The sequence below is a fragment of the Kogia breviceps genome, chromosome 10 (assembly GCF_026419965.1).
Source record: "Kogia breviceps isolate mKogBre1 chromosome 10, mKogBre1 haplotype 1, whole genome shotgun sequence".
NCBI classification, from domain to species: Eukaryota; Metazoa; Chordata; class Mammalia; order Artiodactyla; family Physeteridae; genus Kogia; species Kogia breviceps.
The window spans coordinates 107,558,035-107,583,446 of record NC_081319.1 but is presented as its reverse complement, the minus strand read 5'-3'; positions in this window follow the sequence as shown (position 1 = coordinate 107,583,446).

Here is a 25,412-nt window from a genome sequence, read left to right as displayed (position 1 = left end):
ATTATAACCAAAAGTTTACAATAATTATTCACAGGTCCAAACTGGTAAAAATAAATTACATCGTTTTTGATGAATGGTGTTAAACAGAAATCTCCTATGCAGAAAGCTTCTCAACAATATATATAGCCACTCAGCTGTCCATCAAGGATGTGAAGCTAACCCCTCTCTCCTCAAGCATGGGCTCTGCATTATGACTTCCTCCTAAATAAGACACACAGGATGGACACGGGGAAAAAATTAACCGTACTGTGGGAAAACTTGACCAACACTACTTCAGCTGGGTGACCAAAGTTAAGAATATAAGTGAGAAGCTTCCTTAAGAGCCTGTCCTCTTGATATACAGTGAAGAGGAGTCACTTCACCTCTGTGATCTGCTTTCTCAAAGCCAAGTCTAACCACGACAAAACCACCAAGCAAATCCCAGTGCAGGGCAGTCTACAAAATACCTGCCCAGTCCTCCTCCACACTGTCAAGGTCATGGAAACCAGGAGAGTCTGAGCAACTGTCAGAGCCCAGAAGAGACTAAACAGACATCATGACCCCATGTCCTATGAGACCCTGGAATAAGGAAAGGTATAACAAAGTGAATGTGAATAGGGACTTCAGTTAATAGTAAAGTATCAATATGTGTTCATTATTTGTCATGATTCTGTAGAAAATTAGACAGGAAAAATTAAACGTCAAATAAGAAAAACCTACTGTAACAAACCGGAAATCTACAGGAAAAGGGGTATTTCTTTGTAAAAACACACATTACCAAAATGAACCCTAAATTAAGGAAAATACAAAAAGACCAATTAATCACTGAGGAACCTCTCCCCCATACTGGTTATCCTATCACTTTTCCAGGGTTTCCCTCTCCTGGGACAGGGAAGGAGCAGGGACAGAGCTGTCTGGCAGCTCCCCTAGTATATGACCCCACCCGGGGTCTTCACCTCCCCCAGCCACGCCTACCCAGTGAGGACACCTGAGGAAGGACCAGGGGTTATTGATTCAGATGTATCAACCAGGACTTTTTCTCTCCCCAGCAACTGGACACACTTACGGAAGTAAAATAAATGAGTATTTATCGTCAGGGTAGAAATGCATTAATACTTGCAAGTGGCAAGTTGAACGATGGGACTGGACCTGGCAGGTCCCGTGGCTCACACTGTCTCAGTGTGACCTTGCTTCTCTCCACGCCTTTGTCCTGCTCAGTGCCTGTGGGGGACCCCATTCACAGGCACAGGCTCTCGCACTGCCCTTGGGCCAACAGCTGTTCTAGGCTGACAAGCACTCACCATCCATTCTCCGAGAAAGAGTTCCTCCTTTTCCTGGATTCCAAGAAAGTCATGGTTTTAAATGCCTTTGATCTGGCTTGGGTGGCATTCTCACCCTTGACCCATCATCAGAAGATGGAAAATGAGACTGGCTAGATGTGGGTTGTAAACCCATCTTCGAGCTGGTGCAACACGCGCTCATCCTGGAACTGTCTGGAATGGAAGCAGGTGAGATGTAATTCCCAAAGGAAAACTGAGGTGCTTGGGCCTGAGAACAGACGCTGGCTTGGAGAAAGCAGCAGATTCTAAGTCAATGACAGCTCACTGCACAGCACAGAATCTGACACAAAAGGAAGAAAGGGGTTCACTTAGGGTCAGGGCTGCAGCTACTCATCCAGTGCTCTTCCTGTCCTCCCAAGACGGCAAGGAGTTCTTTCACTTGCTGAAAAGTCAGGATCATTGGTGGTGATAAATTCAAGTCTCTTTCCCTGGGCATCAGGTCCTCACATCTCAGAGGCTAGCCCAGAACAGCCCATGTGCCCTCAGAAGACACACAGACCTTATCCCTGCCCCTGAGAGGTGGGAGCCCTTGAGCTATGCCACCTCCCTGGCCATATTAATTACCCATCCCTGAAAAACAATACTGCTCCTTTCCCAGTTTCTTCTCTCTCCTTTACTAAGAGGAATAAACCAAATGCCAGGGTGGTAAGGAAACTCTTGTGCAATGAAGTAACGAGAAGCTCAAGAATTCTTCCATGCTATGGAACCCATAATTGGCAGGCTTTCCAGAGGCCACATGGATGCATATGGCTCTCCAAGACAATGCAGTCTCAGTGTGAACCTCCCATCGGGAGGTCCAGTTGCTCCCATATCTTTGATTCCTAATGAATATGCATGTCAAAAGTTTCTAACGGGGCTTCCCTGGTGGCGCAGTGGTTGAGAGTCCGCCTGCCGACGCAGGGGACATGGGTTCGTGCCCCGGCCCGGGGGAATCCCACGTGCCGCGGAGCGGCTGGGCCCGTGAGCCATGGCCGCTGAGCCTGTGCGTCCAGAGCTTGTGCTCCACGACGGAGAGGCCACAACAATGAGGCCCGCATACCGCAAAAAAAAAAAAAAAAAAAAAAAAAAAAGTTTCTAACGACTGAAAGGACAAAGGACTGCAGGGCCATGGCCTGCTGTATGGATGTTGTGTCAGGGACACACTCCAATGTTTAGAGGATTATTACTTCTCTTGGCAGCCTATGAGGCTGTGAGGGGGAGGCCTTTTTCTCAATCACATGCACCTTGGTAGATGAAACTTGTCAAAGGACTGTCTACACTGCCCAGGTAGCTCTTGAATTGCCTGGCATCATGGTCAGCTCTGTAATTGTCCATGAGGGCCTGACAATGTCCAGGCTGGACTGAGCTAGAGGACCATAGATACCTGCCTGGAGAGTCAGAGGTCAAGGGCTGTCCTGCCTGAGACTTGATTACCTATTCATGCCCACTCAGATGGGACAAAGGATGCCTCCAGTGCAAGGAGGGCCCCACCAGCCCTTAAGAAGGCAGCATCCGGGGGCTGGCAGGTCACTGCACCTGGTCCTGTGTAAATCCACACATGTCCACTGAGCGCCCTCCTGTCTGGGCTGCGCTGGACCCTGGGGCTGCCCAGGCAGAGTAGGGCCAGCATCACCCTCCCCAGGTAGGAGGGCCGAAGGAAACCATGCATGACTTCTGACAGGCTCCTCAATCCTTGACAGAGGTCGAGGTGGATAAGAAACAGTCCGAGACAAGAACAGACATTTCATTCTTCTCTCAGAGCTCAGGACTGGTGGGAGGGAGGCCAGAAAAACAGTTATTGACCTCAGCTCCCTGACTCCTGTCTGACCCTGGGCAAGTCCTATCCATTCTGGAGGCTTCAGAGAGAAGGAGAGGGGAGGGCAATGAGGGCCAATTGTGCATAAACCTAACTCTAACCTTCACCCTAAGAACCCTAACCCCCTAACAACCCTAGCCACAGACCCCTAGACGCTCACCCCTGACCCCTAAACTCTAATCACTGACCCTTTAACCACAACCCACTACCATGACTCTCCAACAATGACCCATAACCCTAAACTGTGATCCCTGAACCCTCACACTGACTCAACCCCAGGCCTAAAACCTGGCCTAGTGGGTACCGAGGGATGACTGTATGAACTCCCAAATAAACCAAGGAATTCAATCTTCCTGACCATGAATTTAGCAATGGTTTCTTAGATTTGACAGTAAAGCATAAGAAATGAAAGAAAAAAATAGATAAATTGGATTTCCTCAAACTTACAAACCTTTGTGCATCAAAAGAGGCTAACCAGAAAATAAAGACAGCCCACAGAATGGAAGACAATATTGACACATTATATATCTGATAAGACTCTTTACCTAGAATATACCCAGGACTTTTACAACTCATCAACAAAAAGACAAACAATAACATTTTTGAAACCGATGAATGGCTTGCACGGACTGCTCTCCAGGCAAGACACACAAATGGTCAACAAGGACACGAAAAGCTGTCAAACATCAGTAGTCATGATGGAAACGCAAATTAAAACCCCACTGTGGTGCCCCTTCACACACACTAGAATAAAAATAAATTTAAAAATAAATTTAAAAATATGTAAATAAAAACAACAAATGCTGGCAACAATGTAGAGAAATTGGAAGCCTTAAAAGTTACTTGTGGAGACGTACAATGGTGCAGTCTATGTGTTCAAAACTTTAGCATTTACTCAAAAATATAAAATATAATTACCATGTGGTTCAACAACTCCATTCCTAGATATATACCCCCAAAATGGAAAACAGGCGTTCAAACAACAACTTGTACACCAATTATTCATAGCAGCACTGTTCACAATAGCTCAAGGTAGAAAAGATTTCAATGTCCATCAGCAGGTAAACGGATAAGCAAAATAAGGTAGATCCATAAGCTGCATTATTCTGTCCTATAAAGGAATAAAGTAAAATTCTACAGCCGCTGTGGAAAACTGTATGGTGGCTCCTCAGAAACGTGGAAAACGTATGATCCCTTGATTCCGCTCCAGGGTGCACACCCAAAATATTGGAAAGCGAGGACTGGAACAGACATTTGTACCCCGTATTCATAGCAACATTATTCACAACAGCCAAAAGGTGGAAGCAGCACAGCACATCCTTCAGCAGATGAATGGACAAGTACAGTGTAGTATATACACAACGGAATATGATTCAACCTTGAAAACTAAGGTAATTCTCACACATGCTACAATGTGGATGAACCTTGAAGTCGTTATGCCAAGTGAAACCAGCCAGACACAGAAAGGACACACGTTCTATGATTCCACTAGTATGAGGTATCCAGATAAGTCAAATTCAAAGACAAAGTAGAATAAGGTTGCCAGGGGTTGAGGTGAGTTAGGGTTTAATGGCTCCGGTTTCACATGGGGAAAATAAAGCTCTGGAGATGGAGGGTGAGGATATTTTTACAACAATGTGAATGTAGGTAATGCCACAGAACTGTATACTTAAAAATGGTTTAAATGGGACTTCCCTCGTGGCACAGTGGTTGAGAATCCTCCTGCCAATGCAGGGGACAAGGGTTCAAGTGCTGGTCCTGGAAGATCCTGCATGTCGCAGAGCCACTAAGCCCGCGAGCCACAGCTACTGAGCCCTCGTGCCACAACTACTGAAACCCATGCGCCTAGAGCCTGTGCTCCACAACAAGAGAAGCCACCGCAATGAGAAGCCTGCACACGGCAACGAAGAGTAGCCCCTGCTCGCCGCAACTAGAGAAAGCCTGCGTGCAGCAACAAAGACCCGACACAGCCAAAAAATAAAATAAAATAAAAAATTTTTAAAGCTTTTAAAAATGGTTTAAATGGTAAATGTTATGTGTTTTTAATCACAATGGGAAAAAATGAATGAAATAATGATCAATGTTACAATGTGGATAAACACAGGAAACATCTAAGTGAAAGAAGCCATACAGAAAAGCCACCCAGATCAGTCTCATCTTGTACACTTTAAATCCAGCAAGGTTTTTAAAGTGAGGAAAAGCCCCAGTGATGGTTCCAAGAAAAGAAAACTGGATTCGAATGGAAAAATACATTTCCACAAAGCTGGGGCAGCTGGTGAAAGTTGAAGCGGGTCTGTGGATAGGATTATAATGTGGAAACCATCATTATTCCTCATTATGGGGTTATGTGCTGGTTCCCTGGGAGAGTGGCCCTCTCACTCTCACAGGACAAAACAAACTGGAGTATTTTGTGAAAGTGGACAACTTTATACTGCTATTTAAAGTTTTTGATACACTTGAAATTTACTAGAAAATAAAGTACTTATCAAAACCACCATGTCACCACGCCAGAAACACAGACATCAAACTCTGTTATAGAGGCCAAGCCCTACCCAGATCCAGTTCACCCGCAGTGGTGATGCTAATCAGCCTTGTAGGCGTCCACATACTACAGGAGGCACCGTGGGAAGGTTACACTGGGAGCCACTATGTCTCGGGTGCTGAGGAAGACCCGGATGTAGCTGAAACCGCGGGATTGCTGAATTCTAGTTTTCCACATTCAACCGCCAAAAAACTGTTACAACTAAAAACTGAATTCAGTAAAGCTGCGGGATACAAAAAAAGAAAAATCAACGCACAAAAATCATTTGCGATTCTATACGCTGATAATGAACCATCAGAAAAAAGAATTTTAAAAAAATCTCACTTACAATCGCATCCAAAAAGATAACGAGGAGTAGATTGAACCAAGGACGTGAAGGACCTGCACACTGAAAATGGAAGACACTGATAAAGGAAACTGAACAGACAAAAATAAATGGAAAGGTACCCCGTGCTCATGAGTAAACAGAATACTGTGAAGATATGCATTCTAAGGTGGGACTTCCCTGGACACCCAGGGGTTGGGACTCTGCACTCCTGCTGCAGGGGCCGCGGGTTCCATCCCTGGTTGGGGAACTAAGATCCCGCATCCTTCATGCCACATGGTGTGGCCCCCAATTTTTTTTAAATAAAAAATATGCATCCTAGCCAAATTAATGTACACATTCAATGCAATCCCTACCCAAAGTCCAATGACATTTTCCATAGAAACAGAACAAACAATCTTAAGTTGTGTGTGGAGCCACGAAGGACCCAGAAGAGCCAGAGCGACCCTGAGGCAGGAGAACGAGCTGGAGGCATCTCGCTCCCTGACTTCACTCTTCATTACGAAGCTACAGTCCCAACGAAGTGTGGCATTGGCACAGAAACAGGCACACGGGCCAGAGGAACAGAGCAGAGAGCCCAGGAGTCAACCTACAGGTATGCGATCAGTTAATTCACAAGAAAGGAGCCCAGAACATACGCCAGGGAAAGGACAGGCCCCTCAATAAACGGTGCTGGGAAAACCAGATGCCACTCGCCAAAGAACAACACTGAACTCTGTCTACACCCCACACAAAAGGGGCCAAACACCCAGTTTTCCACATCAAGCCCTTCCTCTCCTGGGTCCTCTGGAGACAGACACCCGCAGCGGTCAGCCACGCACAGGAACCTTCCCCCCACTTTTCCTCACCTTCTCCCTCAGCGGCATCACCTCCCGGCAGGTCCTGAGGAGACCAGGCTCCTCTGAGCATGAACTGGACCCCCCAGTGTCCCAGAGCTGAAGCCCCGGCGGGTCCTGAGGAGACCCGGTTTCCATTAGTGTGGACTTGACCCCTGGTTGTACCAAAGCCAGGCCATCAGCGTGGACTCAGCCCCACGTGTTCCTGAAGCCAAAGCCCCAGCAGGTCCCGAGGAGACAGGGCTCCTCCCAGCATGAACATGAACAGCATGATCTGAACAGACATCCGGTGAAAAAAGATACAGATAGTAAAAGTCATACAGAAACAAGGTCAACAACATATACCATTAGGGAATTACATATTAAAATCATGAGATACCACAGCACACCTATTACGACTGCTAAGCTCCAAAAATATGACAATACCAATTGCTAGAGGGTGAGGAACAAAAGGAACTCTCCCTCATAGCTGGGAGGATGCCTGTGCAGCCACTTTGTAAGACAATTTGGCAGTTTTTTCCAAAGCTAAACAAGTCTCACGTTGGGATCCAACAATCATACTTCCAGTATTTAGGCAACTGCTTTGAAAATCTATGTCCAAATGCAAACAAGGATGCAATTATGCACAGCAGCACTTCCATAATGGCTAAAAACTTGAAATCAGGACATCCTTCAAAAGATGAATGCATAAGCAAATTGGGGTACATCCATGTCAAGGCGAGTAGAATATGCCACCCCAAAATATGTCTCTCTGGCATAAGGGTTATTGGTCTGCTTTAAAAAAAAATAGGGCTTCCCTGGTGGCCCAGTGGGTAAGAGTCCACCTGCCGATTCAGGGGACACAGGTTCGAGGCCCGGTCCGGGAAGATCTCACATGCCGCAGAGCAACTAAGCCTGTGTGCCACAACTACTGAGCCTGCGCTGTAGAGCCCGCGAGCCACAACTACTGAGCCCATGTGCCACAACTACTGAAGCCCGCACGCCTAGAGCCTGTGCTCCATGACAAGAAAAGCCACCACAATGAGAAGCCCCTGCTCGCCAACACCCAGAGAAAAGCCTGCACGCAGCAATGAAGACCCAATGAAGCCAAAAATAAAATAAATTTTAAAAAAATCTCAGAAAACTGAGATTGCCATTTTATGAAGGGCATTTACAATAGAGAAATCTCCATTTATAAGGGTATGTCTCTCTTTGCACAAAACATAGAAGGATAATAAAATCGTAAGTAACTCTTTCCAATGGGGAAGTCCTGACTTAAATGTGCACACAGCCATACCCTTGTTTACTGTGCTTTGCATGATAACCTTCCATAACTGGCCTTCCCCCCTTCCCCAGCATCTTTTCTGTTTTTAGCTGAAGACGGTATTGAAGGGGATGGTTTTGGTCATTTCAGGGAGTGACTCGGTTTTCCGTGGTATCCCCCCTCTATTCAGAAGGTATACATGTTATTAAACTTCTGCTTTTCTCCTGGTAATCTGTCTTTTATTACAGGGGCGGGGGGGGGGCTCAACCAAGAACCTAGAAAAGTAGAGGGAAAGTTGTTTTTCCTTCCATACACATGCAGTGGAATACTACTCAGCAGAAAGGAATGAACCATCCAGCTATGGAAAGACATGGATAAACCTTCAGCGTGTACTGCTAAGTGAAAAATCCAGCCTGAGCAGGCTGCACACAGTGTGACCCCATTGATGACATCCCGGGAAAGGCAAAGCTACATAGATGATAAGCAGATCATGGGGTGGGGGGTTTGAAGTAGTCCATGTGATACTCTAGGATGGATACCTGTCACTATGCATTTGTCTAAGCCCATAGATGTGTGTAGCCCAAGGGGCCAATCATAATCTACTCAAATTTAGTTATTTAGGGTGTAGGATGTTGCACGATGGAATACGTCATGTGACAGAATCTAACTGTATTAGAAATATATAGAAACAACTCACTGTAGGGGATGGGGTAAAAGCTGCTGACCTAAGTTACCTTTGGAAATGAATGGAATCTGTAGGCTAAAGGCAAAATGGCCCATATATAAACAGTGGGCTTTCTTTTACGAAGTTCTTTCCAGGGTGTAGTAGCTAACAATTCTGAAACCTCTGCACACGTAACCTGGAAAGGAGCAATGCACAGATAAATGGCAGATGGTGGGAGCCAGGCTCCTTGCTGTGGGAGTGCGAACTTACAGGTATGCAAGGGGAGAGCCTCTGCCCTCGTAATCCTGGATCTGGGCTTCCTGGGAGGATGCCGACTGGCCGGGGGGAACACACAGATCTTCACGCCGGGAAGACCCTGCAGACATAGGAACTTCGCACCCCATCTTTCCATCCACACCTGCTGGAAACACTCAGCACTCCGTAATCAGTCAACTGCAGCGTTTAAGACATTCTCACCCCTAAGAAAATAAAGAGCGTGAGGGTCTTGCTTACCCCTAAGCTGTCCCAGCATCTAGGCCCTGGGTGGAGACAGTTTGGGGATTCCTGGGACACTGAATCCAGGCCCTGGGGGTGGAGCCAGGTGGGGGTTCCTGGGCCTCTGAATCCAGGCCCTGGGGGTGGAGCCAGGTTGGGGGTTCCTGGGCCTCTGGCCAGCAGGTGAGAGGAAGGAAGAAGACCAGACCTGAGGATAGAGGGTCCCTGAAGTCTGTGAGCCCAGGAGCCCCGATGGGACTCATTCCCAGCGAGGACATGGGCGGGGCCTGCAGTGGTTCTGTGTTCCCCCTGGGCCCTTTGATGAAGCCATGGCAGCACTGGGCCCAGACGTCTCCTGGCGGCGTCTCAAACTCTGACACAGTGGTTTTACAAAGGAACAAGAGAATGGAGCTGAGCCCCTGACGGCCACTCCTTTCTGGCTCTGAGCTGCTTCCAACAAGACCGCAGTCACCTGCATTAGTCTGCTGTGACCCACCTGCCCCCACTTTGCCTTTCCTCTCCCTCCCTGCGATGATTCCAGGGACATTTCCAGCCCGGACCCCTCTCCCAGGCCAGACGCCTCCGTCCAGTCACTGCACACCCATCTCACCTTGGGGGCTTAGCAGGGTTTCAGAGGACTGGGATCCTGCAGCTCCCCACACCCAGGAGCAGCCCCACCTTCCCAGGTTGCTGAGCCCAGGCACTGGGTGTAACCGAGCAGGACCCTGTGGGGCCTTCGCAGGACAGAGCCCTCCCCCACACCCTCTGCTGTAGCTCCTCTCTGAAGTACCCGGATGACTGTCTGACGCATGCTTCCTCCACCACCAAGGGGAAGAAATTAACTACTTGATGACCAGGAACAGGTAACCCCGGAGCTCCTGGTGCCTAAGAATTTATAACGTTAACCGCCCGTTACCTCACCATCAACCAGAGAACTGTGCACCAGCTGATCACATACCCTGCGACCCCCTCCTTCACTTGGCCTTGAAAATTGCTTTGCTGAAATCCTTCAGGGAGCTCGGGGTTCTAGAGCACAGGCCACCTGGCCTCCTTGTATCGGCACTTTGACAATTCAGGCTGCACCTTCCTCCGCCACCCCCGGTGTCAGTAGACCGGCTCTGCTGCCCTCGGGCGAGTGGACCCACGTTCGGTTCGGTAACACTGGGGCCTCCCAGGCTCCCACTCGCCTTGGGCCCCAGTGACCGTCAGCTCCTCCTCCACAGTCTTGTTGCAGCAAAAACAGAAACGAAGTTTCCCTGCCCCGAGAACAAGGGAAACAAGGGGACAGCGAACAGGCTAGAGAAGAAGCGTAACCTGGCCTGAAAGAGCTCATCACTCCTTGTTTCACTTTGTCACTCATTTGTAGTAACTAGATTTGTACTTCACAAAGCTAACCTCACTCCGACACTATGGGGTTTACACTCGGCACCCATCACCCCTCACCGTGTGTGTTACAGCCCCGGCCTCTCACTCCCTAACCTTATTATGTAACGCACTTACATTCTATACGCCCCTCACAACAAATCACCCCCTATAGTTTTTCATTTCAGAGACAAGGTCACCGGCCGATAAACCAGAGGCAAATGGACACAATTACCAGACTGCCGGACCCCAATTACCGGGCGGCCTGACGCCAACTATGACTGATTTGAAATAATGCAAAGGAAAGGAGGAATGCAAGACCTTCGCTATTTTGATCCTATCCTATATCCCGGGCTGCGAAAGCCCCACATATAAAACCTTCCCTGATTCTCAAGGAGGGGTGCCCAGTTCTTGAGGTCTAGCCAGCTGTGTCTTCCCTGCTGCCTGGCAGAAAAATAAAGCCATCTCTCTCTTCCTCCAAAACCCCTGTCTCCATATTTCTGTTCGGCCTCGGCGCACAGGGAAGCCGATACTTCGACAACAGCCTGTGGCCAGTTCCCACACTAATTCCCCTCTACGCCCACAGCCCTGGCCCAAGTCCGATCTTGTGCCTGGTTCCTCCATCAGACCTGACAAACCTCCCTGCCCCACGGTGCGTCTCACATCCCACCCCAACGTGCTCTTTCTGAAGCATAAACGAGACTGTGACTCTCTCCCTCCTGTAATCCCCCAAAGTTTCCCCACTTTCGCTAGGGTATCTGCCAAGGCCCTGAGAGTCCCCGGCAGCCCCACTAGGCTGCTGACTCCTGGGTTCCCAGACACTGAGCACCTCAGCAGGCCAGGTGACACGGCAGGAAACCCCAGAACTGCTCACCTCCGGAGGGGGCTGGCACTGTCACTGCCTGATCAAAGAGAGCAGAGAAGGGTTCCCCAGCTGGGACACAAACTCTGCACGAGTGGCCTCTCCTTGAGCCATTAGCTCACCTCGTGTGACTCGAGGGAAGGAAGGACCGAGGCACACTTGCTTCCTAAGGAGGATGCTATAGGCTCAGTCATGTCCCCCCAAATCCACATGCTGAATCCCTAACCCCCAGGACGCCAGGACGTGGCTGTATTTGGAGATGGGATTTTTAAAGAGGTGATCAAGGTAAAAATGACGTCACTAGGGTGGATCCTAATCCAATAGGATTGATGTCCTACAGGAAGAGATTAGGACACAGATAGGCACAGGGGGAGACCATGTGAGGACCTGGGGAGAAGATGGCTGTCTAAGCACCAAGGAGCGAGGCCTCAGGAGAAGCCAGCGTGCAGACACCTTGATCTCCGACAGCATCCAGGACTGGGAGACAGGCCTGTTATTCAAGCTGCGCAGTCTGTGGTATTGTTACGGTGGTCCCGAGCAGACTCACAGGGTAACTCAGGGCTCAGACTGGACAGAGCCCGCTCTCCATCCCCTTGTACGTGAGTTACAGGAGCCCCAGGCACTGAGGAGGGGGTCCCTGAGGAGGCACAAGATAGAAGATGCTAGGCATTAACACGACTGCATTCACGTTAAACGTGCCTGAAGTCCATTCACCAGAGATGGTTTTGTCCTGCATGTACATCGGCACCTTCAGTCTGAACTGCAGACCTTTGGCTTCACCACCTCCACTGCGAGCATTAGCTTCACCTGCTGTGGACCATCTCCTATAGGATTTCCAGAACCACAGAGCATCGAAGCTTCACAGAACCCAGAATCTGTGCGCTAGTGTCTGGGCGACCCTCACAGCAGAGCCGCACAGCTGCCCATCAGAACCCATTTCCCTTTTTCCTGTGCACAGCTACCCTGCACATCCCAGCCTTCCCACCCCTTACAGCTGGGGCGCAGTGTCTCGTGTTACCAAGGGGAAGGGGTGGAGGTGGTGAGGGCCTTGGCCAGCCTGCATCCTAGGACGGAGGGCCTGATGTCCCTGTGGTCACCCCACCCCGCTGGTTGAAACACTCACCTGGAAGCAGGGAGGAGAAACAAAGTGGGGGCAGAGCCTGGGAACTGACACCCACCTGCCCTGGACTCTCACAGGAAGGGGACAGAGACATCTTGAGCTTCAGCCCAGTCTTGGGAGACACTATGTTCCAGCAACAAACTTGGCCTTAAAAGCCAAGGTGCTTTACAAACCCCTCCCCAGCTGTCACAGAAAGTCAGGTTTCATCTCATCACACTTTTCTCAAACCCAGCTCACACTGAGACCACCTCTCAGGTGATGGTGCTTCAGAGCAGCCCCTTTAAAAGATCCCTGGATTTCAGCTCTCCCAGCTCTGCCTTCAGTTTAAGGGAGAAGTTTCCTTGACAACCTACCTTGACAAACCTGCTCAGTTTCCTTGACAACCAAGCTTCGCAATCTCCCGAACTCTTCTCCTTCAAACATTCCTATTCTAAGCTTGATGAGCCTAAAGTGACAGTGCTGTCATCACGTGCCACAGGGTGACTCCTCCAAGCCCCTAGTTACTGGTTACATGATGCTACTGATGACGAAATCCCAGAAGAGCCAGCTTTGCAATATCACCATTTCTGGACTCGGCACTGGGTCCCTTTCCACGGACAGAGTGGAGTGGCTGTTTCCACGGGCCCCGTGGTGGAAGAGCTCCCCTAATGCAGCCAGGACTTCATCCTTTCCAGGTGATTCCAGGGTCCTCATTCTCCCCAGGCCCCCACCCACATGGCTGCTGTCTGTGCCAGCCTATACGGGACCTTGGTAATCTCCTAAAATGAGGGTTATGGCCCCAAAAGATGTGTCCCCCCAGAACACGGGAACGGGACCATATCTGGGAAAAGCGTCTTTGTATATGTAGTTAAGGGTCTCGAGGTGAGGTCATCTTGGGTTAGGGTGGCCCTCAATCCAATTGAGAGAGTCCTTAGGAGAGACAAAACAGGAGAGACTCAGACACAGAGGAGAAGCCATATAACGACAAAGGCAGAGATGGGAGAGATGCAGCCGCAAGCCTCGAGACGCCCGGAGCCCCCCAAAGCTGGAAAAGGCAGAAAGAGCCCTATCCTGGAGCCTCTGGAGGGACTTCAGCCCTGTGACTCCTTGATCTCAGATGTCTGGTCTCCAGGACTGGGGGAGGATGAATTCCTGTTGTTTTAAACCACCCAGCTTGTGGTCATTTGTTACAGAAGCCACAGCACAGTCACAGGGAGCCTGCTCTGTAGGACCCTGGAAGTGCGGGTCTCATTAAAGGCCAACAGAGGCTGGACTGCAGAACCCTTAGAGTCAGCACTGGGCCCCAGAAATTCTAAAGCAGTGGCTGGACACCAGAACGTTGAGGGGTCAGTCGGAAGCCCATCGCTAAGGGTGCCGGCTGCACACGGCCTCCCCTGGTTTTTACGCCTGTACATGTTGGGGATAAGTATTTCCATCCTGATTCAGGGCCTCTGATATCACCGTTCACGTTGCTAATTAAGAACCCACCGATTACACAGATGAAAACCCTATCAGGACACTTGCTCCAGCGGTAAACAATTCTGAAGTTGGTCAGAGGTGGGGAATCGTCTCCCAGGCGGCCAGCAGGCCCCCCTCAAGGCGCGTCCTCATTGCAAAGCTGGGGGACCGTGCCGAGGCGTCCCTGAGTAAACGGGAGCTGACCCCCAGGCCAGCTGCTGCTGAGCTGTTCCCACCCTTCCCACGTAAAACACCTGAATGTGTGCAAGGACCTTACAGGTTGCAGGAAAGGGCTTGGAGCCATCCCAGCCACAGCACGCAGGCCGACTTGGGGCCTGCAGGCCAGCCAGGATGGTCATGGCCCCGGGAGCTCTTCTGGAAGCTTTCCATTTCCTTGCCCGACGTACCCCTCCTGTCCCGGCCCCCAGTATTTTTTTCCTTCCTCACCTCTGCCCGGGGAGAAATTCCAGCGGCAGGTATGGGTGACACATCCTCTTCTTTAGCAGGTGGCAGCCCGGCAACTCCTGCAGAAAGTCCAGCAGAGCCCCACTCGCACCGGGCCACGCACAGAGCCGTGGGCCCTACTCCCTCCCAGCAGCCCAGCCCTGAGACTGCTGACGGGGCAGAGAATACGGCGTCAGGCACAGCTGCAGGTGCTCTTGCTGCCTGGAGCGGTGTTTATATAGACCTCAGCCCAGGCACACCTGGGGAGGGCTGGCCGGCCAGGTCAGGCTGCCTACGTCAGCCAATCTTCACCCATCAGGGGCTCACAGTTGCAGAAATGGGCGTTGCTGCACCGGCCAGTTCCAAGGACAGGTGTGGGGTCCTGAGAGTCAGGGTGGACATTGGGTTGCAGCCCTGGCTTGTTTTCTAATCATTTTAACTGGCCCACGAGTGGGAGACAACTTCAAGAAGACTCTCTCCTCATGAGAGGAATCCAGGAGTCAGGGAGAGGAGGGCTGGTGGGTGGAGATAGAGGCCCAGTTCCCCAGGTGCAGTGGAAGCCTCTGGAAGACCCGGTGGAGGGAGGCCACCCAGAGTGACGCCCAGGGTCACAGACCTGTCGGAGCTGCTGTTTGTTAGTTCAGGTCCTGCTCTGAGGTGCTCTGTGTCAGCTCTGACCGACAGGTGGGCTGGGGGTGCTCTGCGATGAGGGCTATGTGCAGGGTTGCTGGGTGCTGAGCCCTGCTGGGTGCCTGCCCAGGGGAGCTCTGTATCCTGGGAGGAACCTGCCCATGAGAGCCCTGTGGGCTGCTGGGTGTTTGTCCAAGTGAACCCTTTATCCTGGGAGGAGCCTGACCACAGGGGCCCCGTGCGCTGGGAGGGGCTTGTGTATGAGCATCCTTTCTGTGCAGCCGGCACAGAGTTGCTTAGCGACACCCCTGTGGGCAGCGCTGGGATGAGGTGAGAACCAAGAGATGCTGGGGCCCCTGAACCCCAAGCTGGCCTCATCAGAGAGATGAGGTCCATAGGCGGGCGCTGACCTCTGCGCTGTGTGACGGAAGCCCCGTGGATACCTCTTGTGTGTTCCACCTGACAGCAAAGAGGCCTCCCCAGGACAGAGCGGACAGCCTGCCTGGGGCAGGTGGGAGGTCCTGGTGACCCTGCAGGGCACACGGGAGGGAAGGGCCGGGCAGGAGGGGGAGGGAGCCCAGGCAGAGCCTTGGGGCCGAGGGGGACTTTCTGGGTCTGAGCTGGGAGTGGACGGGCAGGTGGTGAGTGTGATCCAGGGAAGCTGCCCTGGTGACGTGAGGCTGAAGTCGCTTCAGAGTAACAAGCCTCCCAGGTGACCCCCCAAACAAGATTGAGATGAATCCCATGAAAGGAAGGTTTTGTAGCAGGAATCTCGCCGAAGGGAGGGTTTGCAAAGTAAATCCCCCTAAGAGGAGGCTCTGTGAGCCGGTCCCGGGAGGGGGTGAAGGGAACAGACGCGGAGGCTGCGGGGAGAGGGCAGTCCCCATGGGCGGGCGGCGGGCGCAGACCGCGCTCTGTGGTCCCACAGCTGTGCTTCCGGCTGGATTACTTGGCTTCTCAGAGCCTCAGCTTCCTGGTCTGCTCATGGGGTGATGGCAGCACGGACGGACTAGTAATTTGCTCAGAACAGGGTAGAAAGTGGTCTTGTGGAAATCTCGCAGAACACCATCTGCAGGCGAATCACAGGTCTGTCTTTAGGGTCAGGAGAGCAAATCCAAGCATATTTCCAGCAGAACCTGGGATGGTCTCGGTCTGGTGGACCCTCATGTTTCCTGAATCGTGGAGAGGGAAGACTCTAGTGGACCCTGGCAGGTTCATCCCACACCTGGAAACATCTGGACCTCAAGACCCAGCAGCCCCCAAGCCCCGTGTCTGGGCCTCTGAGAGGCAGGCAGGACAGGCCAGCCTCCTCATCGGCCCCCTTCCTGCCAGAATACGCGGGGCCCAGGCCAACATCAGGGAGAAACAGGGATGGCAGGGGAGCATCCCACGTGGGAAGATGACCCGTGGCAGCTTGTATATGTGACGTCCACACCAGTAATGTGGGTCTGGTGGGACGTGGACACTGGGAGGTGCAGGTGGTGGGTCTGAGCAAGCCGGGGGTCCCCGTGGTGGGGGGGTGCATTGAGCTTTGCCTGTGCCGGTCCCTGGACTCCACTGGCCTTCCCGCTCCTGGTCACCAGGGAGGAGGAGCTGAGCAGGGTTGGTGCAGTGACATTCTCATCCTGTCGGTGCTTCAAGCTCTAGGTCGGGGAGCCTGTGGGGTGGGGGGTCCAGCAGTGCCCACCAGAGAGGCCTGGAGAGGGTGGGCAGGGACCCCTGGTGTGGCTATCACCTGTGCGGAATCTTAGGAGCCAGTGTCCAGCGGGAGCTCTTGCCCTGCACGTGGGTTTCATGTCCACGGCTCAGATCAGCTTCCAGTGGCTCCGTTTGGTTTCTAGGCACAAAGCAAAGTCCTAATACCCAGTATGTCCACTTCCCCTGACAAAGCACGTCTGATCTGGTGCCAGGTGCTGCCTCTGGGCCCCTTCTGACTGGACGCCTGGCAGCCAGTGTCACCGTGTCATGATTCTGCGTCACGTGGTGTTGGGCATTGGGGGGTCCAGGCCCATGAAGGCCCATGCACGGAGCCGGTGCCATGGCTGTAGGTACGCCCTCTAGTCACTCCGTGGGCAGAGACCACCATCCCCGTATGGACGAGGAGACTGAGACAGGGGGGTGGTCTGACACGTGCGCTGGGGTCTGTGGCTGGCATACAGAATGGTCAGCAGGGGGCATGAGGTCAAGGAAGGCTCTCTGTGTGTTTACACGGAAGATGTAAACGTCAGTGCAGATGCAGAGCTGCCTGCAGACACCGCTACGAAAGCCCTGGATTCCTTCTCGAGAACAGCAGGGAGGGGGCGTTCAGGCCACAGAGCAAACAGCCCCTCTGGTTGCTCTTGTGGAGGAGAGGTAGCATAGGCAGGGGACCGGCCCACAAAAACCCCAAACAGCTCCCAGAACAACTCCCGGAATGGCAAAGAGAAGAGGTTCTTCCATCTACTAGCCGTGGAGGGAAGGGTTGGCGTCAGCAGGGCCACCCTCACCCTCGGGGACTTGCTGGGAGGCTCACAGCCGAGATGGGTCACGGTGCACAGTAGCGGGGAACTGGGGCTCCCGTGTGCTGGCCGCCTCCCGCCCACTTCTTCCCGCGAGGGTCACACGAGTGCCTCTTCCCCCAGCCACTCTTGCCCCCAGGGAAGCTCCTTAGAGACTCGGCCCCCAGCTGGGGCGGGTCACATGGTGTTGTCTGCCCTCACCCTCCAAACTGCCAGCGCCCAGGAGGGGGGCTGGTGTTCAGCATATGCACCACATGGCTTGTGCAAACAGTGTAGACACGGGGGGCTGCCCCTAACCGGAGTGAGGGTCTGGATCAGGGCAGGGAGCTGCTCACCAGCTGCATTAGCTTCCTATTACATAACAAATGACCGCAAACAAAGGCTGAGGACAGCAGAAACCTGGAGACGCAGTCCTGGAGCCCAGACGTCTGAGGTCAAGGTGTCCCAGAGCTGAGCTCCCTCCAGAAGCTCCGGGGAGGGTCCCGCCTGCCTCTTCTGGCTTCGGGGGCCCCAGACGGCCCTGGGCTCGTGGCCGCATCCCTCCCATCCGTGCCTCTGTGTTCACGAGGCTTCTCCTCTGAGTCTCGTCTCCTGTCTCTTAAGGACATGGTCCATGGGTTGAGGGCCACCCTCATCCAGGACGACCTCATCTCGAGATCCGTAATTATATCTGCAAAGATCATCTTTCCAATAATGGTCCCATTCCCAGGTTCTGGGGGTCAGGACACGACATAACTTTGGGGGGGCCCCCATTCAACCAACCACTGCAACCCAGTTCCCAGACACCAGCTGAGGGCCATCCTAGCTGAGACCTTCCTCAGGACAGCAGTCAGGCTAGAGACCTTGTCTTTCTGCATGGAGGTGTCTTTTGTTTCTTGTCGCAACTCAGCGCGTGTTGGGAGGGATGCTGCTGGCTGACTTCCCCGTCTGTCCTAGGACCGTGACGAGGTGTTCTCCCTGGGAGTGTGGGAGCGTCACCGGGGCTCCCTGTACACACTCTACACTGACTGCCTGAAAGGCCAGGCCATCATCAGGCCGGGTGAGAAAGTCTCTGAGGATGGAGAACACAGCTGCCCTTGCCTGGTGAGCCCAGGGCCTGATGTCCACCCTGTGGTCAGTCCTGCCTCCCTACATCCTAGGACAGGGTCACACATGTGTATACAGCCGGATGCACAGCAGTGCACGCAGCAGGCCTGATGCCTACTTCTGCCCTGAAGGTGGGGGATTAGTGATGGTGGGACATCCCTGCACGACGTGGGGCCGACCCCGGGAAGGCTGTTGACGTGAAGCATTTGGGGAGCATCTGGAAGGAGCCTTCCCCTGTCGGCGCAGGTGGATTAAGGACACCAACGGAGGAAGAGCAGGTGGGGGAGCCCGGGGAGGGTCCTGGGTCAGCCCTGAGGCCAGACAAAGGGTGTGGAGCTGGGGGTGATGTTGGTGAAGAGGAGGGGCCCAGTTCCGCCACCTCAGGTCCAGCCAGACCCTGGCCCAGAAGAGAAGGGAAGCCAAGTCCCCACTGCTGAAAACACCAGTGTAAGGCATTCACCCTCATCTTCACTGGGGGGAGAAACCCACAAATCTAATTGGAAAGAGTGTTGGTGTTGAGGTGGGAAAGTGTGGGCCCTTGGAGCCTAGAAAGGAGGGTTTCCTGTGGGGAGCAAGGCCACAGGGAGACGGGCACAGACAGGGACGGACGTGGCCAGGCGCTGGGCATGGGATGGGGGGTGGGGATGGACAGGGGCGAGGACAGCAAGCGTCCAGCACTGGGGCACGAGGTCCCATTCTGAGGTCTTGGGGAGTCCAGGCATCTTCCTGGGGCCCCTTGGGGTGGTAACTGCTCATGGTCAACTCTAACATTATGGAAATATTTCTTCCATGTAATTATATGCGGAAAATTTTACAGAAACATACATGTAGTATGAACACATTTGTTTAAAAACCTCAACTACCAGAAATAGATTTGTATAAATACCTATTTGTACATTGATGTGAATGCAGAGAATGGGCTGAAAACATGGGCCTGGCTACATCTGAAAAGGGAAGTTGGTTTAGACGTGGTCAAAAGAGATCTTCACATCAATCCAATTATTTTTTAATTGTTTACATGTTTTATCCCATCATTGTTCATTATTTCTGCAACTGTAGAAATCAATAGAGTGTTTTTAAAAAAGCTAAAACAGCAAGAAATTGTGAAGCACGAAGTCTATGGGTTGTCCATGACAGAATCCCATGCAGCCAGGGCCCCTAGGCATGTCTATTCTAAACCACACGTGAGGGGACTTCCCTGGTGGCACACTGGTTAAGAATCCACCTGCCAATGCAGGGGCCATGGGTTCGAGCCCTGGTCCGGGAAGATCCCACATGTCGTGGAGCAACTAAGGCTGTGCGCCACAACTACTGAGCCTGTGCTCTAGAGCCCGCGAGACAGAACTACTGAGCCCACATGCTGCAACTACTGAAGCCCACGCGCCTAGAGCCCGTGCTCCACAACAAGAGAAGCAACCTCGGTGAGAAGCCCACGAACCGCAACGAAGAGTAGCCCCCGCTCGCCACAGCTAGAGAAAGCCCACGCGCAGCAACGAAGACCTGAGGCAGCCAAAACAACACAAAAAAGTGTTATTAAACTGCATGTGACCCACAGGATCACCGACGTGGATGCTGGAAGCGGCCTTAGAGATATGACCCACTTCCTCAGCTCAGTAAAGGCATCTTTTAGAATAAATCACAAGATAGGGGTCTGTGGTAGGGAATAGGGAGTGTAGACTACAGAAACAAGTGTTCTCCAGAACCAGTGGAAATTCCGGTTCATTCTTTTTTTTTTTTTTTCCAGTTCATTCTTAATTTTACTTTCATCTCAAAATGGCCTTGCCGCATTAAATATTTTAATAAAATCTAATGTAATATAGGGAACCCTTCCAAATGCTGTCTATTGCCAAGTAATGGTTGGGACCTCTTCTCTTCCATCTCCTAATATACCCTCTTTATCCATACTCCTGAATTTTTCTTCCCCCTGGTCACCAAGAACCTTGCAGCCGTTCTAGCGACTACTTAGTCAGACTTCTAATTTCTATAGACTTCAGACTTTTAGGGACAATAAGAGCTTACTCCAAACTTCTTCTTTCTATAATTTAAAAAGTAAAAAAATAAAACAAAACCTTCTCTGGAGCCTGGTTTTTATTCTCCCTCCACCCCCTTGCATCCTTTTACTTTACCGTGCTGTCTGTACCTTCCTTTTGAGGCCAAGCCCCTGGGGGGGGAAATGCCCCGTATGTCCATCACCCAATCACTTTTTTTTCTGGGCAGACTGCTGAACTTGGGGGATTTATTGCACCCAGGTTATATACTCAGCCACAGATGACAATAGAACCCACCCAGGATGGCACCGGTCCAAGGCACTGGGCCATAGGCAACAGTTTCAGTCCCTGTTAGGGTAGCTCTTTGATCAGATGTGCTCTTGATTAGGCAGAATCTGTGGATGAAGACAGTTTCACACACTGGCTGAGTGGGCCAAGTCCCAGCCAGCAGTTCAGCGTCCAGCACCTTGATTCCACCCTGCAGCTTCTATGGACTCACTGTACCGCACTCAGCCTGTTGTTCTGGACCCCTGCCCTGCCCTTTTGCTTTGAGCCCTTCAGCTGGCTCATATGCTTCTTCCTCCAATTCGCCCTCACGGCCCAGAGGGCTCAGAGTGGAACTAGGGCTGGGGCACACCGTTCTCTCTTCCATTCCTGCAAATCCTGCTGGCACACTGATTTGCGTTGCTCAATTCTCTCCAACAGCAGAGCCGACGACCTTTGCATTAAAACGTTTAAATATTCTGATTTACTTGCTGTCGGTCATACATTCCTTACTTCTCCTTCATCTCTGGTCTTTCCTTCTTACTACCCCTTTTTTCTAACAGTTTCTTAAATGACAATGTTCCTCATTTCTGTCCTATTTCTCTCCTTGTTTTTCTCCTCTTTTCTTCCTTCCTCTTCCCTGTCTTTTCCTTCCCTTTCCTTCGTTTTCAGTCTTTGCACCTCCTCCTCATGGCCTCGTCCTCCCTTGAGGATGTACCCTTGAACTCATCTCCAGACCTCTCTCCCAGTCACTGCCTCCTGGACATCCCACATCTGGGTCCCGCGGGCACGCTGGCTTTGTCCAAGACAGACTGTATAATTCTCCCTCTAAACGTACTTGTCCTTCGTGCCTCCCCAGGAAGCATCCATCCCAGCTGTACACTTGTGCCTCGTCCTTGTTTCTTCCTCTATTCTTAGTCGATCTGACCATGCCCCTCCCAGCTGCTCACAGGCCAAAATCTGAACTCTTGGCATATCACACAAGGAACCCCATGATCTGAAACTGCCAACCTCTCTCCAGCCTCATCTCTGACTGTCTGCATTGCCCGCACACGTGCACCTACACACTGGAAAGTCTTTACGGCTCTGTGTGTGGTGCCTTTGCTCAAGCTGCCCTCGTTGATGGAATCCTCTGCTCCCATTTGCCCACTCTTGAAAGCACATGTCTTTCAAGATTCATCTAAAGTTTCTGTGATACTCCCATAAAACTATTCTTCTTCTCACAGGTAGAATTTACAGCTTCCTTTTTATATTTCCTCTGTGCTCTGGGCACACTTTTTTTTTTTCCTGCAACACAAAAGACATTTATTTGTCTTAATTATTAAATGGTAAGGCCCTTGGGGACAAATTCAGCACAGTATTAGTCACACAGCAGGCACTCAATGAATGTTTATTGCATGAATAGGTGAATGAGTGAATGACAATAACTAACTAACTAAACTAGCGAATACTCCCGCTACGAAGGCAAAAATCAGTTTTGTTTCTCAGTGGCCATCCAAAAACCCAAGTATCACTGCCTGGATGTGGGACTGGACACTTGGGGGATATGAGAAAAGTTACGATTTTCATTGCATTGTCCCATCTTCAAGTGGGAAATTTGCTGAAAGAGTACCAAGTTGTTTAGTACTATGAATGTATTGGAAGTCCAGAAACGAGAAAGATGAGCATGTATGTCCATGGTCCCTTAGGATTTCACGTAGGAGCACAGAAAGGATGGGGGCGATCTAGACTAGAAGAAGCAATATCTCTTTTAAAAAGAAGTGAGCAAGCAAAACAACTGCTAAAGCTCCTCAGTGTCTAAAAACTTCAACGATCTTCACAAATACTAGCAATATTTCTATGCTATTTTCAAATGCTATTTCAGTTTTCAATTTCAGCATAATTTCACTGTAGCTCCACATACAACAGGCACTAAATACAAGAAGGGGTCATTTATGCGGTGTTAGAAGCAGAATGAGGAGGACACAAGTCTTCTTAGATCTAACGGTGAGGCCAGGAGAGCATCTCGTTTCAGGGGATCAGGAGATCTAGGCCCTCAGAATGCAGGAGCTGGCAGAGGCCTTACTCGTCATCTAGCCTACCTAACCCCTTATCCAATACCCTTTGTGATGTCATCCAGCCTCTGCCAGGACATGAACAATAATGAGGAGCGGATTATCTTACAAGGGCCTAGAGGATTGGGAAGCATTTCCAGGCAAGGGAAAGAAACGTGGATCCAGAGAACTGCCAGGCTGATAGCTACAGGCCTGCAGAAGGCAGCTTCTGTGAGAAGATGTGCTAACATCTGGACATGTTGAGTGTGAGAGGATATCAGTAAATTCATAGGCAGCTGGCCTGTGGATGGGCACCGTGCCACATCTGGGTATAAGTGAGAGATTAGACCCCTGTAGGGAGAGATCCATATAGAAGCAGGAATTGGAGCCATGGGGCAAATGTTCTACAGAAGTTTATTTTTAAATCAACTTTTCAGTAAGAAAAAATCCAAAAGGTGTGCCAAAAGAAAGTACTTGGATACCTGGACTAGTGTACTTGAAACAGTCTCCTGTTTTAAAGGTGAATGGGTCTGTAATTTATTTTTACTGTGTAGGTCAATATAAAAAATCTGCTTTGTAAAGGCATAAGGCCTCTTAGCATAAATAAAATACAAGAAAATATGAAATATATAATGTAATCGACTGGCTTAGAATGCAATCAAACTCATACACAGTACTGAGACACCTGACTGAACTGTGTTTCAATTTCCACATTTCTTTCATTTCCTTTATGAAAGCTACACTAAGAAAAACAAACTCCCCTGAGTATTCTTATGATACCTTTGGTGAGTGAAACAGTAATCTCAGCAAAGTTCCGTCTTGGTATCAGAAAGCAAAATTTCAGGTTTTTTTTTTTTTTTTTTTTTGGCGAGGGGAGACTAACTGCCATTCAACACCAAAGACACAATATTTATTAGCACTTATTTTTATTGAGAAAATAGTCATCTATGGTTTAAGATATTATGTTATGATCTGCTGAAGTACCATATGGTTCTAGCATATTATGAATGAAATTCCAGACAGAGGTGGAATATTTACTAGGAAAAAGGTCAACATTTAACAGTCCCTGAGAATGTACGTTGAATGTGGTACATCTATATAGACCTAAATTAAAAATGCAAAGGTGACGTAATAAACAATATGGGCTTTTCTACTAACAACTGATCAATTATAAAGGATATTAAAATTTATATATATGCTAGTCTGTTGAAAATTGAGATTCAACATTGTCTTATAAAGATAATCTACTATGGTTACTTTTTATATTTATAAAATACTTTGGTTGGGAAGAAAGCCCTTCGTTACATTGGTAACCCCACGAGGGTCTCTATAGCCCTTCGGCACTCGGGTCATGACGTCGGATCAGCAAGGTGACGACGAGCAGGCTAATCACTGCAAAGTCAGGGGCTTAGAGCAAACCTCCGGGCAGACAGATGGCAACCTGAAGCGGGCATCGTGGTTTTCTACAACAGAACCCGCTAACAAATACCATTTCCTGTGATAAATATCCATGGTCTCAAGGTGGACCAATTAACAAAACCCCAAACCCTTCAACATTATCTAAAGGATTTTGCCCTATCTAAACAAACTGATAAACGCATTTTGTAACGACAACATACAAAATAAGTATAGATTTAACTTAAAATTTATTGTAAAGGACATGTAAATATTTGCTAGACTTATCTGTCTAAGCACAGGCTAACGGTTAGTTAAGTACTTGACAATCTCAAAGCAACTGCTCCCTCGAAGGCCCCTGTTATTGAAGTTTGAGGCATCAAACCTCGTCCTAATTTTTAACTAGGGCTGAATTCAAGATATCAGAACCTTATAATTTTCCAAATCCCCTTAATGATGTAGAGAAGTTTATTTGGACATGAACATTCCATTAGACAGTGCTTCAGCTATTTAACCTAATATCAGGTAACATTCTCTAACAATAGCAATATTAATAAGAGGACGAGAGGACACTTTTGGAGGTAACAGGTATGTAATGGCACAGACTGGTGACTGCCACGGATGTATACTTATACCAAACTCATCAAGTTGTTTACATTAAATATGTACAGCTTTTTGTATGTCAATCATACCTCAATAAAGTGTTTTTTTTTAAAAAAGAACTGTTAGAAGAGGAGTAGGCTGCTTGGAAGGTGATGAGGTTTGCTTCCGTGCAAGTGACAGATGGCCTTCCTCAAAGGCAGAGAAGAGGATGTCTATATCCCATCCAATGAAAAATTGAACAAGTGCAGGCCACAGACACTGGCAAGGGACCTTGGCCTTACTTTCAGGTGCTGGTGACTCAGAAATCCTACTGCTGCCCCTCTTCAGCCCTGCACACCTTTTGTAATTGGGCACCATTGAAACTGCATTTAGGGAAACTTACAATGTGTATCTCTTAGCCACTTAAGTCATAGAATGTGCATAAGGCAATAGCAATGTTGATCAAGACACTGACGTAGGACTTTGATTCCG